General features: G+C 49.5%; 1 protein-coding gene across 2 annotated transcripts in view; it reads left to right on the plus strand.

Moving 5' to 3' along the window:
- BMPR1B (bone morphogenetic protein receptor type 1B) overlaps positions 1 to 12,815 on the plus strand; it is a 318,882-nt gene that overhangs the window by 72,787 nt on the left and 233,280 nt on the right. The window contains exon 1 of one of the 2 annotated variants that reach the window (XM_068136788.1): positions 6,071 to 6,148. The exons of the other annotated variant lie outside the window; for it this stretch is intronic. The gene's annotated coding sequence lies outside the window, so the exon portion shown is untranslated. Of the gene's footprint in view, positions 1 to 6,070; positions 6,149 to 12,815 lie in introns of those variants that run through there. 2 annotated transcript variants of the gene reach the window in all.

Consider the following 12,815-nt stretch of genomic DNA (forward strand, 5'->3'; position numbering starts at 1 on the left):
GAGGGAGCTGGGGTTGCTTAGCCTGGAGAAGAGGAGGCTCAGGGGAGACCTTCTTGCTGTCCACAACTCCCTAAAGGGAGGTTGTAGCCAGATGGAGGTTGGTGTCTTCTCCCAGGCAGGCAACCAGCACTAGAACGCTGGTTCTAGTGGACACAGTCTCAAGCTATGCCAGGGGAAGTTTAGGCTGGAGGTGAGGAGAAAGTTCTTCCCAGCAAGAGAGATTGGCCATTGGAATGTGCTGCCCAGGGAGGTGGTGGAGTCCTCGTCCCTGGGGTTGTTCAAAAAGGGATTGGATGTGGCACTTGAGGCCATGGTTTAGTAGTCATGAGGTGTTGGGTGACAGGTTGAACTTGATGATCTTTGAGATCTTTTCCAACCTTATTGATTCTATGATTCTATGCAACAGTCCAGCAAAGGCTACGACGATGCTGAGAGGACTGGAGCACTTCTGTGAGGAGGAAAGGCTGAGAGACCTGGGGCGGCTTAGCCTGGAAAAGAGCAGCCTGAGGGGGGACCTGTTCAATGCCCAGCAAGAGCTAAGGGGTGAGGATCAAGAGGATGGGGCTGGGTTCTTTACAGTGAAAAGGCACTGGAACCTAGGAGGTTCCATCTGAACAGGCGACGAAAATTCTTTGCTGTTGAGGGTGCTGCAGCCCTGGAGCAGGCTGCGCAGACAGGCTGTGCAGTCTCCTTCTCTGGAGAGATTCCAAACCCAGCTGGACATTGTGATCCTGGACAGCCTGTTGTGGGTGACCCTGCTTTAGCAGGGGGATTGGACCAGATGATCTCAAGAGGTCCCTTCCAACCCCCTGACCATGCTTGGAATCTGTGTAATTTATGTAAAGTAAGGATAGCACCACGGCTAAAATCCTGTTGTGATAGATTGTGGAAGTAATTCTGTTGATCTGAGATACTACTGCCTGAAGCCTGGCCATTTGGATGTGGTCTATCTGGATTTCACCGTCCCCCACAGCAAACTCCTGGCCAAGCTGTCAGCCCATGGCTTGGACAGCAGCACTCTGAGCTGGGTTAGGAACTGGCTGGAGGGCCGAGCCCAGAGAGTGGTGGTGAATGGTGCCACAGCCAGCTGGCAGCCAGGCACCAGTGGTGTGCCCCAGGGATCAGTGCTGGGCCCTGTGCTCTTTAACATCTTCCTTGATGATCTGGATGAGGGGATTGAGTCTGTCATCAGCAAATTTGCAGATGACACCAAGTTAGGGGCAGATGTTGGTCAGTTAGAGGGTAGAAAGGCTCTGCAGAGGGACCTCGACCGACTGGACAGATGGGCAGAGTCCAATGGGATGGCATTCAACATGTCCAAGTGCCAGGGGCTGCACTTTGGCCACAACAACCCCATGCAGAGCTACAGGCTGGGGTCAGAGTGGCTGAGAGCTGCCAAACAGAGAGGGACCTGGGGGTGCTGATTGAGAGCAGCTGAACATGAGCCAGCAGTGTGCCCAGGTGGCCAAGAAGGCCAATGGCATCCTGGCCTGCATCAGGAACAGTGTGGCCAGCAGGAGCAGGGAAGTCATTGTGCCCCTGTACTCAGCACTGGTTAGGCCACACCTTGAGTCCTGTGTCCAGTTCTGGGCCCCTCAGTTTAAGAAGGACATTGAGACACTTGAATGTGTCCAGAGAAGGGCAACAAAGCTGGGGAGGGGTCTGGAGCACAGCCCTGTGAGGAGAGGCTGAGGGAGCTGGGGTTGCTTAGCCTGGAGAAGAGGAGGCTCAGGGGAGACCTTCTTGCTCTCTACAATTACCTGAAGGGAGGTTGTAGCCAGGTGGGGGTTGGTCTCTTCTCCCAGGCAAGCAGCACCAGAACAAGAGGACACAGTCTCAAGCTGTGCCAGGGGAAGTTTAGGCTGGAGGTGAGGAGGAAGTTCTTCACCAAGCAAGTCATTCATCATTGGAATGTGCTGCCCAGGGAGGTGGTGGAGTCCCCATCCCTGGAGATGTTCAAGAGGAGATTGGACGTGGCACTTGGTGCCATGGTCTAGTCATGAGGTCTGTGTTGACAAGTTGGACTCGATGATCCTTGAGGTCTTTTCCAACCTTGGCAATACTGTGATACTGTGATTTTGGAGAGTGTGCCAGTGCCTGTGGGGCTGTGGTTATCAATATTTGCCACTACATCTGCGTGCTGCAGCATGGCCAAGCCCTGTGGATTTGAACCAGGCCAGATGTGGGAACTTGCTCGTGTTTATGTCAGCCTGGCAGGAGCACACAAGGAGGTAGTTACAGCTTGCCTTGTACCAGCTGCAGGAGGAAGGATGATACCTGATCTGGCATAAAATCCACGAAGATAAAATTTCTCAAAAATAAAATTTCAATGTGTTTGTAGCAGGGGAATGCCTTTTTGGTTCCAGTTAAGCTGCTTTATTGTCTATAGGCTTTGGCTGCTTTTATAGGCACTGAGCACCTGGAGACTGCAGTTACCTCCTCAGTGAACCACAGTGTCCAATCATTAATATGACTACATACTAAATACTAATGATTTGCTTTGAATAAACATTTATTCTGTACTGAAGTGAATTAGACTGTTCCTTGAAAACTAGTAGTTGTCAGGGTGTGAGCTGAAGTGAGGTTTTTCCCCTCTCTTGTTGTGCAGACGATTTTCCACATGAGGCTGCTGTCTCTTCTCCCTTCCCCCAATCTCTCCTGCCACATAAAATTTGTGCATTTCCTTTCCATGATGTACACAACATTCATGCTAGAAGCTGGAATTATACTGGGTCACAGGATGTTAGGGGTTGGAAGGGACCTCTGGAGATCTTTGAGTCCAATCCCCCTGCCAGGGCAGGACCATAGAATCCAGCAAAGGTCACACAGGAACACATCCAGAAAGGACTGGAAAGGCTCCAGAGAAGGAGACTCCATAACCTCTCTGGACAGCCTGTCCCAGTGCTCTGGGACCCTCACAGGGAAGAAGTTCCTCCTCATGTTGAGGTGGAACCTCCTGTGTTGTAGTTTACATCCATCACCCCTTGTCCTATCACAGGGCACAGGTGAGCAGAGGCTGTCCCTGTCCCTTCCTTCTTGACCCCCAGCCCTCAGCTATTGATAGATATTGATCAGATCCCCTCTCAGTCTTCTCCTCTCCAGACTAAACAGCCCCAGCACTCTCAGCCTCTCCTCCTAGGGCAATGCTGCAGTTCCTCAGTCATCCTGATTGCCCTCCCTTGGACTCTCTCCAGCAGATCCCTGTCCCTCTTGAACTGGGGAGCCCAGAACTGGATGCAATATTCCAGGTGAGGTCTCAGCAGGGCAGAGCAGAGGAGGAAGAGAACCTGCTTGGATCTGCTGGACACACTCCTCTGAATGCACCCCAGGATCCTTCTTGGCCACTAGGGCACATTGCAGAAAATTAGCTCTCAGGAGTTGATGTTTACTTGCAACTGCAGCAGTGTCATGAATTTCTGAATATCATCTTGTTTCACCTCTGATCTTGCAGCTCTGACTCTGTATGAATTTGGCAGCATCTAATAATCACTGATGGCAGTTTTCATTAGAGAAGTACAGGAGAAGTGTATGGATTTAAAACAATTTATAGAGCATATTTGTCTGTGTTGGACCATTTCAGTCATGCACTAATTACCTGTGAAGAGTATTGAACAAATGCTTTTTAGAGTTTTACTGACTCTTGTCCTTGACCAGGAGTTGGATTAGCATAGCATAGCATAGCATAGCATAGCATAGCATAGAATAGAATAGAATAGAATAGAATAGAATTAACCAGATTGGAAAAGACCTTGGAGATCATTGAGTCCAACCTATCACCCAACACCATCTAATCAACTAAACCACGGCACCAAGCACCCTATCAAGTCTCTTCCTAAATACTTCCAGTGATGGTGACTCCACCACCTCCCTGGGCAGCACATACCAATGGCCAATCTCTCTGTCTGGGAAGAACTTTCTCCTCACCTCCAGCCTAAACCTCCCCTGGCACAGTTTGAGAGTCTGTCCTCTTGTTCTGGTGCTGGTTGCCTGCCTGGGAGAAGAGACCAACCTCCACCTGGCTACAACCTCCCTTCACGTAGCTGTAGACAGCAAGAAGGTCTCCCCTGAGCTTCCTCTTCTCCAGGCTAAGCAACCCCAGCTCCCTCAGCCTCTCCTCACAGGGCTGTGCTCCAGACCCCTCCCCAGCTTTGTTGCCCTTCTCTGGACACCTTTCAGCATCTCAACATCTTTCCTAAATTGAGGAGCCCAGAATTGGACACAGGACTCCAAGTGTGGCCTATCCAGTGCTGAGTACAGGGCTCAATGACTTCCCTGCTCCTGCTGGCCACACTATTCCTGATGTAGGCCAGGATGCCCTTGGCCTTTTCCTGTACTGGAAAAAAAGTTTGGAAAGGTTGAAAAAGAGGAAGCTGAGGGGAGACCTAATTGCTGTCCACAACTGCCTGGAAAGGACCTTGTGGAGAGGCTGCTGCTGGTCTCTTCTCACAGGTAATTAGTGATGGAACAAGAGGGAATGGCCTCAAGCTGTGACTGGGTAGGTTTAGACTGGACAGTAGGAAGAGTTTTTTCCCATCAAGAGTGGTCAGGGATTGGAATGTGCTGCCCAGGGAGGTGGTGGAGTGCCCAAGCCTGGCTGTGTTTCAAGGTGGTTTGGATGTGGTGCTTGGGGCTGTGGTCTAGGGGTGAGCCTTGTAGAGTAGGGTTCTGGGTTGGACTTGGTGATGCTGAGAGTCTTTTCCAAGGTGAATGTTTCTGTGATTCTCTGCTTCTGAGAGTTGTTTATAGGCTCTAGTGACAGTACCACCACAAATAGGCACCACTGGAGTTCAGGCAGGAGAATTTGATGGATGAAGATAAACCCTGTATAAACTAACAAGCCTATCCCTTGGCTGTATAAAAGAAGATGATGGCTGTAAGGTCAGGTTGAAGTCCCAAATTGTTTAGGAAAGCTTATGTCTTCCAGCTGGGAAACATCACACAGAAAGTCAGCTTAGGTAATTTTATCTGCTGCATTCCCTTGAGCCAGTGCTTTGGAAAGGAGAATGAGATCTGTCATTAGTCATTGCTGCCTCTTGTGAGCTATTAATTTATTGTGCTCTTTTATGTGCATGTGTGTTTTTGTAAACAGTGCTTACATTAAAGTTAAGTGTGTGTATTTGTTAAAAACAGATGGAGTGGGCTTTCAGGGAAAGTCAAACTTGCTGCCTCTGAATAGGGCTGGTGCTGTTCCTGCTCCTGTAGAACAGCCACACTTCTCTGCTGCGTGTAAAAGGCTTGGTAAATTTAGAAGCAAGACTAATGGTGGTAAAGAGCAAGTTGCAGAAACTCTGATTCCAGTTTTTGTACCTTTTATTAACAGTCAAGCAACCCACATGTGCTGGACATCTTTAGTAACTTGGTAGGAATTCATATACCCACCCCTGTCTTTGCAGAGGGCTTTTGCTGAAGTGCTGTTCTTGACAGAGTCACAGAATGTTAGGGGCTGGAAGGGACCTCAAAAGCTCAGCCAGTCCAACCCCCCTGCCAGAGCAGGAGCACCTAGAGCAGATCACACAGGAACACAGCCAGGCAGGTTCTGACTCTCTCCAGAGAGGGAGACTCCACAATCCCCCTGGGCAGCGTCTTCCAGGGCTCTGTCACCCTCACAGGGAAATAATTCTTCCTCCTGTTTCCATGGCACTTCCTCTGCCTCAGCTTCCACCACTGCCCCTTGTGCTGGCATTGGGCATCCCCCAGCAGAGCCTGGCTCCAGCCTCTGGGCACTCACCCTGCACATCTTTCTCAACAGGAATGAGGTCACCTCTCAGGCTCCTCCTCTCCAAGCTACAGAGCCCTCAGCTCCCTCAGGCTCTCCTCATAAGGAAGATGTTCCACTCCTTTAATCATTTTTGTGGCTCTGCTCTTCTTCTCACAGGGTTGTGTGTACACAGCCATGGAGAGGTCAGGGTAGAGTTGTGTGTGAGCTCCTGATGGATCTTTTGAGGTTAAGTTTAAATTTACCATTGTTGGAGAATAGAATAGAATAGAATAGAATAGAATAGAATAGAATAGAATAGAATAGAATAGAATAGAATAGAATAGAATAGGCCAGGTTGGAAAACACCTTTGAGATCATCAAGTCCAACCTATCATATTCCTTCAGCCTTTCCAGCTTTTTGGTCCCCTTACAGCAATGCTTTTTGCTGAGGTAAGTAGGAAGCTTGGAAACACACTGTGGTGCTGTGTGCTGGAGTTCCCCCCGAATGGTAAATGCAACTGTGTTGTCAGTGCAGAAAGACTGAGGTGGGATGTGTGAATGGGCACTTCAACAGCTGCTGAACTTAGCTCTTTGGAAAAAAGATTAGCTGCAAGGCTTTCAACATCACAGGCAAGACTGACTTGTCTATAGATCAATGAAATACACTCTGTACTGCTGTGGTTTGATGAGGAGTATGTGCTGGAAGGTGTCCAGAGAAGGGCCATGAGGATGAGCAGAGGGCTGGAGCTGCTCTGCTATGGAGGCAGACTGAGGGAGTTGGGGTTGTTCCGTCTGGAGAAGAGAAGGCTCCAAGGAGACCTAATTGTGGCCTTCCAGGATCTGAAGGGGGCTACAAGAAAGCTGGGGAGGGACTTGTGAGGGTGTCAGGGAGTGATAGGACTGGGGAGAATGGAGCAAAACTAGAAATGGGTAGATGCAGATTGGATATTAGGAAGAAGTTGTTCCCCATGAGGGTGGTGAGAGACTGGCACAGGTTGCCCAGGGAGGTGGTGGCAGCCTCATGCCTGGAGGTTTTTGCAGCCAGGCTGGATGTGGCTGTGAGCAACCTGCTGCAGTGTGAGGTGTCCCTGCCCATGGCAGGGGGGTTGGAACTGGCTGATCCTTGAGGTCCCTTCCAATGCTGACAATTCTATGGTTGCCTAACTTCACTGTGCCATAAACAGTTGTTCCACTGTTTTAAAAGTCTCAAATTCAGTAAAAAATGGATTAAGAAGGAGGAGGGGAAAAAAGTTAAACCTTTCTGTGGATTCCAGTACTTATTTGCTTCAGGCAAGCATGCTGATGACATAAAATTAGGATGCATATTTAAGTTAGTGTTTTAGCAAGGTAAAGGGTGGATTAAGAAGACAAAGATAGTAATTAGATAAACTCCTAGTTTAATTTCTCTTTTAGTTTCTCATTAGGTTTTTGCCTTTGGGCATAGTCATCTGTGGCATGATTTTATGCTTTCTCCTGTTGAAAAGGGGTATTGTAATTTGGATGCAGGCTTCAGCGTGAACAGGCTTCTGGCAGAGGGAAGCTTCTCTGGGAGGGAGGGATCCTGAAAGGAGGGACTCCAGTAGAAATCACACCTGCAGCAAACCTGGCCTGTTAATACAACATGACCTTTTGCCTGCTGTCTCTTGATTCTTGACTACACCCTGGAGCTACAGCCCCTCTTTGGGACTTGGTTTACGCCCTCTAAACATCATTTTGTCTCTCTCTTTTTGCCTAGCAAGGAGGGACAACGTTGGTGTTGCAGCTTAGCAGTATCAGTTCTTTCTGTGTTAGCAACTTGAGCAGGGTTGTTGGTGGGACTTGGTACTCCTGAGAGGAGCATCCTTTCCAACCAGAGTGCTTCTGTGATTCTGTGAAAAGTTGGGGAGGAAGAAGATGAGGCTTTGTGTGCCCGGAGCTGAAGCGCAAGCAATGATGTTTTGATGCTGCTGGAAAGTGTCATATGGATGACTTGAGTCAAAGTATGCACTTAATGTAACAGCTGGGATTCCCTTCTGTGAGAGATAATACTGAGTTACTGAGGTTCTTTAACCATACTTGCCTGAAGGAAAAGCTCATCAGAAGCCCAGTTGCAGCATTGTAATGAGGCCTCTTTACCTGGGGCTCTGTTGTCTTCTGAACCACAGAATTGTCAGGGTTGGAAGGGACCTCAAGGATCAGCCAGTTCCAACCCCCCTGCCATGGGCAGGGACACCTCACACTACAGCAGGTTGCTCACAGCCACATCCAGCCTGGCTGCAAAAACCTCCAGGCATGAGGCTGCCACCACCTCCCTGGGCAACCTGTTCCAGTGTCTCTTCCCCATGGGGAAGAACTTCTTCCTAACATCCAATCTGAATCTACCCATTTCTAGTTTTGCTCCATTCCCCCCAGTCCTATCACTCCCTGACACCCTAAAAAATCTCTCCCCAGCTTTTTTGTAGCCTCTTTCAGATACTGGAAGGCTACAAGAAGGTCTTCTTGGAGCCTTCTTTTCTCCAGATTGAACAACCCCAACTCTCTCTGTCTGTCTCCATAGGAGAGGAGCTCCAGCCCTCTGAATAAGTTTTTGGGTGCCAGAAATGGATTTTCCCAGTGTTCCCAGCAAGCACAGTGTGAAATCTAGTATGCACACTGTGGACATCGTTCCCCAGTCATATTCTCTGTGATTTCTGTGCTTGCATGGTGCCTCTCAAAGCTCCCTCTCTGTCATTGTAGCTTTCTGAATGCTGTTGCATTATCCTTGGTCAGCTGGCCTGATTGCCAGTGGCTTTGCAGTTCTCCTCAAGCGCCCCACAGAGAGCTTTCCCAGCCTCTACAGCCTTGTCCTCTGCTGTGAGGGTAGTGCTCTGAAGCTGAAGAAACCTGAGAAGGAGAGCCAGCCTTCCTGCAAGCAACAGATGGTTACTGTTTTAAATACAAGTGAAAAAGAACTATGGGTATCTGCCTAACATGCAGTGCTGGGAGAGAAGGGAGAGTTTCCTTGTGTGGAGAGGATGTGTGTGTGTGTGTGTGTGTGTGTGTCTGAAGGAAAAAAAAAGGTGGCAAGAGGGAGGCAAGGGATGAAAATCAGAAAAATTAATTTGAGCTTTTTCATATCTTACTTAATCACAGTCATATGTCAGGCAGCCTGAGAGCAGGATGGAGCAGATGGCTTGTTGAAATCCGCAGCGCGCTGGAATTCTGCGAGTGAGTTGTGTGGTGTGGCGAGCCCCGTGGCTTGCTGCTGCCCTGATGAATAGAGTCTTTCCAGAGCTGCCAAACCCAGAGCAAATGTGGTCAGGGATTTATGACAGAATGTACCAAACCTTGGCATGGGGCTAATTGCATGTAACAAGGAGTGTGCTGCAAACTCAGACCTGGAAGGTGACAAATGCAGAAAGTATTCTATATGTGATGCTAGTGAAAGAGCTTTTGTGTAAGGCAATGTTTGTGTGTCTGTGCTTTTGGCTAATGAGCTCCCAAACATAACTGCATGTTTTCTTGCTATGAGCTTGGTTAAGATAGATGTAAGTTCCTTGTTTCAGTTAGAATCATAGAGTGGAATGTTCTTTGAGTACACGTTTAGGTGGAATCATAGAATCAACCAGGTTGAAAAAGGCCTCAGAGATCATCAAGTCCAACCTAACACCTCCTGACAACTAAACCATGGCTCCAAGTGCCCTTCCAATCCTTTTTTGAACACCTTCAGGGAGAGGGACTCCACCACCTCCCTGGGCAGCACATTCCAATGGCCAATCTCTCTTGAAGGGAAGAACTTTCTCCTCACCTCAAGCCTCACCTTCCCCTGGCACACCTTGAGACTGTGTTCTCTTGATCTGCTGCTGGCTGCCTGGGAGAAGAGACCCACCCCCACCTGGCTACAACCTCCCTTCAGGGAGTTGTAGAGAGCAAGATCTCCCCTGAGCCTCCTCTTCTCCAGGCTAAGCAACCCCAGCTCCCTCAGCCTCTCCTCACAGGGCTGTGCTCCAGACCCCTTCCCAACCTGGTTGCCCTTCTCTGGACATGTTCAAGAGTCTCAATGTCCTTAAACTGAGGAGCCCAGAACTGGACACAGGACTCAAGGTGTGGCTTAACCAGTGCTGAGTCCAGGGCAGAATACCTTCCCTGCTCCTGCTGGCCACACTGTTCCTGATACTCTCTTGCTAAAAGGTAATAGCTGTATGACAGTAATAGATGAAGTTCTCCAAGCAGCTGTCTCCTGCTGCCTTCAAAGTGTCTGATGCATACATCTAAAGAGAACAGAAAAGTTGTGAGGTTGGCTGTTAACAGAGTAATGAAGGGGAGAGTTTGAAACCAGAATGTAAGGGTTCCAAAGATGGCAAAAATCAACTGGAGAGAATATTCCCCTCAGTATCCTCAGTGGCTGAGTGACAAATTTGTATAGCAAGGCTGCTGCTGCTTCACATTTCACAGTTTGCTGGACCTGCTGGAACTGCATTTTGGAATGCCTATTGATCATTGTCATACTCTACAGCACAGATCTGTATCACAGGGACATTCAATCCAATGGAAAGCTTCCTGCTTCACAGTGCTGCTTTCTAGTCACAATAGACATAGCTGCAATTTTTATCTTGTATTGGGCATGGAAGGCCAAGGGCATCTTGGCCTGGATCAGGAGTGGTGTGGCCAGCAGGAGCAGGGATGGAATCCTGCCCTGTGCTCAGCACTGGTGAGGCCTCACCTCCAGCACTGTGTGCAGCTCTGGGCCCTCACTGCAAGAGAGAGCTTGAGGGGCTGGAGCAGGTCCAGAGGAGAGCAACCAGCCTGGGGAAGGGACTGGAGGGAAAGGCTGCTGAGGAGAGGCTGAGGGAGCTGGGGGTGTTCAGCCTGGAGAAGAGGAGACTCAGGGGGGACCTTATGACACTCTACAACTATCCTAAGGGAAGTTGTAGCCAGGTGGGGGTCAGGCTCTGCTGCCAGGCAACTTGTGCCAGGACAAGAGGGCATGGCCTGAAGCTGTGCCAGGGAAGGGTTAGTTGAATGTTAGTATCATCATAGTATCAGTCAGGGTTGGAAGGGACCACAAGGATCATCTAGCTCCACCCCACCTGCCATGGGCAGGGACACCCCACACTAGATCAGCCTGGCCAGAGCCTCATCCAGCCTGGGCTTAAACACCTCCAGGGACAGGGCCCCATCCACCTCCCTGCACAACCCATTCCAGGGCTTCACCACTCTCATGGGGAAGAACTTCCTCCTCACCTCCAGCCTGAATCTCCCCACCTCCAGCTTCATTCCATCCCCCCTAGTCCTATCACTACCTGACATCCTGAGAAGTCTCTCCCCTTGGTCTTGCAGCCCCCTTCAGATCCTGGAAGGCCACAATTAGGTCACCTCGGAGCCTTCTCTTCTGCAGACTGAACAGCCCCAACTCCTTCAGTCTGTCCTCACAGGAGAGGTGCTCCAGCCCTCTGCTCATCCTCCTGGCCCTTCTCTGGACACCTTCCAGCACTTCCATATCCCTAGGAAGCACTTCTTCCTGGAAAGGCTGACTGCAGCCTGGGGTGGACTGCCCAGGGAGGTGGTGGAGTCACCATGCCTGGAGGTGTTTAAGGCACAATTGGATGTGGCACTTTGTGACACTTGGTGAAGTGATGGTGTTAGGTCATAGGCTGGACATGATAATCTCATTGTTGTATTCCAGGCTCTCTGACTCTGTGACTCTGTGAGGGCAGGCTGACCTTTGCAGTAGTTTGCCTGCTTTCCCTAAATGAACAGACTAAATGGGATACCTAGTAAGAGATGAACCAACATATTTGAAGTAGTTTTGGAACTAAGCTGCAGCCAAGTTCTGTTTCCCCCAATAAGACTTAAATTTAAGATGCATCCATAAAAGCTGCAGTTTCCACTCTGAGGACATTCTCCAATTTTGGAGAGTTCCACCGAGGAAATGATTTTCCTCCTCGGTTCATGATCCTAATAAGCACGTTAAAAAAAGCAGCACACAAGTAGTGCTGTGCCTCAAGCCAAAAATAACACTGTGGAAGAGAGAGGGAATAAGTTTATTACTCACAGACAGCATAAAATTTTAAGAGATTCTCTTTGCATTGCATCCAACAACCTGCAAGCGATGTCCTCTTACAAATTAATGTGTATCAGGAAAATGTGGAGGTAAAGAGAGACTGGAGTAAAGGGTAGGTTATGCCTGTGAGGTGGATGGCTCTTGGATTTGTGCAGAAGGCACTAGTTATGTTCACTAGTTGTGTTTAAGTTATGCTGGAGAGCAGCCCTGTGGAGAAGGAGCTGGGAGTGCTGGTGGGCAGCAAGTTCTGCATGGGACAGCAATGTGCCCTGGGGGCCAAGAAGGCCAATGGGAGCCTGGGGGGCATTCAGAGGAGTGTGTCCAGCAGAGCCAGGGAGGTTCTCCTCCCTCTCTGCTTCCTTGACTGAGGGACCTGGGGCTGTTTAGTGTGGGGAAGACTGAGAGGGGATCTGATCAATGTTTCTAAATATCTGAGGGCTGGGGGTCAAGAGGGAGGGGAAAGGCTCTGCTAGGCTGCACCCTGGACAAGGGGCAATGTATAGAAACTACAGCACAGAAGGTTCCACCTCAACATGAGGAGGAAATTCTTTACTGTGAGAGTCCCAGAGCACTGGAACAGGCTCCCTAGAGAAATTGTGGAGTCTCTTTCTCTGGAGACTTTCCAGACCCATCTGGATGTGTTCCTGTGTGACCTGTGCTGGATTCTCTGGTCCTGCTCTGGCAGGGGGGGTTGGACTCAATGATCTCCAGAGGTCCCACCCAACCCCTAACATCCTGTGATCTGTGATCCTAACACTTCCTACAACTCAATGTATTGAGTTAGGCAATCATAGATTTGTCAGGGTTGGAAGGGACCTCAGGGATCATTCAGTTCCAACCCCCTGTCACAGGCAGGGACACCACATCCCTGGGCAACCTGTGCCAGTGTCTCACCACCCTCATGGGGAAGAACTTCCTAGCATCCAGTCTGAATCTCCCCATTTCTAGTTTTGCTCCATTCCCCCCAGTCCTATCACTCCCTGACACCCTAAAAAGTCCCTCCTCAGCTTTCTTGTAGCCCCCTTCAGATACTGGAAGGCCACAATAATGTCTCCTGGCTACCCTGGCTGAGTAAGGAGAATTGCATGGGGGCAT

Source organism: Melanerpes formicivorus, unplaced genomic scaffold (assembly GCF_026170545.1).
Source record: "Melanerpes formicivorus ecotype bairdi unplaced genomic scaffold, bMelFor1.0.p_v2 SCAF_4, whole genome shotgun sequence".
Classification (NCBI taxonomy): Eukaryota; Metazoa; Chordata; class Aves; order Piciformes; family Picidae; genus Melanerpes; species Melanerpes formicivorus.